The sequence below is a fragment of the Galeopterus variegatus genome, unplaced genomic scaffold (genome assembly GCF_000696425.1).
Source record: "Galeopterus variegatus unplaced genomic scaffold, G_variegatus-3.0.2 Scaffold9339, whole genome shotgun sequence".
NCBI lineage: Eukaryota > Metazoa > Chordata > Mammalia > Dermoptera > Cynocephalidae > Galeopterus > Galeopterus variegatus.
Genome location: NW_007735450.1, coordinates 29,050 through 30,212, shown reverse-complemented (window position 1 = coordinate 30,212; position 1,163 = coordinate 29,050).

Here is a 1,163-nt window from a genome sequence, read left to right as displayed (position 1 = left end):
TATGTAATTTTTTACTTCGGATTTCATAAGAAATAAAAGCTGTGATCATGGCAGTTCCTCAAAGGGTTAAACATGGAGTTGCCATACGATCCAGCAATTCCAAGAGAATTAAAAACATATGTTCACACACAAACTTGTACATGAATGTTCATAACAGTATTATTTATAAAAGACAACCCAAATATCTATCAACTGATGAAAAGGTAAACAAAATGTGGTATATCCATACAATTGTATTATTTATTATTCAGCCATAAAAAAGGAATGAAGTTCTGACACATGCTACACATGGATGAACCTTGAAAACATTATGTTAAGTGAAAGAAGCCAATCACAAAGGACCACATATTGTATGATTCCATTTAGTTTATATAAGATGTCCAGAATAAGCAAATCCACAGATAGAAATCCATAGACAGAAAGATTAGTGGTTGCCAGGAAATGGGGATGGGGAGAGAGATGCAGAGAATTTTGTAGTGACTTAGCAGATACAGGGTTTCTTTTTAGTGTGATGGAAAGGTTCTGGAATTAGATAGTCATGATATTCATACAGCATTGTGAACATACTAAAAACCACTGAATTGCACATTTTAAAATGGTCAAAACTGTGAATTTTATTTGAATTTATTTGAATTTTATTTGAATGAAGATCTTTGAGGTGGTGAAAGGATAAAGATGATATCAGAATATTCCTGTATTATTTTGGGAATATAAAATTATGGGTGTATCCAGGTGAGATCTTCTGAATGCGCTAGGACCTCATTTTCAAACTCTTCAAACATAAGATTCTCCTATGCCATCTACAATCCATAAACCCTGTGGGTTGCAGGATTCCCAGAAACCTTATTGTAATCTTCCATGACCACCAGGAGTCTGTGGCCTACAGGTTGGAGCCCTAGCTCTGGAATATTATGTTGGCAAGCTGATTTTTCCCCCCTGGACATAAGGTTTGTGTTGCGTGACCATAGGTTGTGTGACCATGAGGTGCTGTTGTTTTGATTTTAAATATATATACATATATATATATATTTTTTTTAAAGGTGAAGGAATTGTATCAATTCATTTTAGTCACTATGAACGCCACCAACACAATTTCATCTTCTCAGGTCACAATGCCAAGCACCCATCATACTTTTAAATAGGCAAATAACAAGGACAACTGC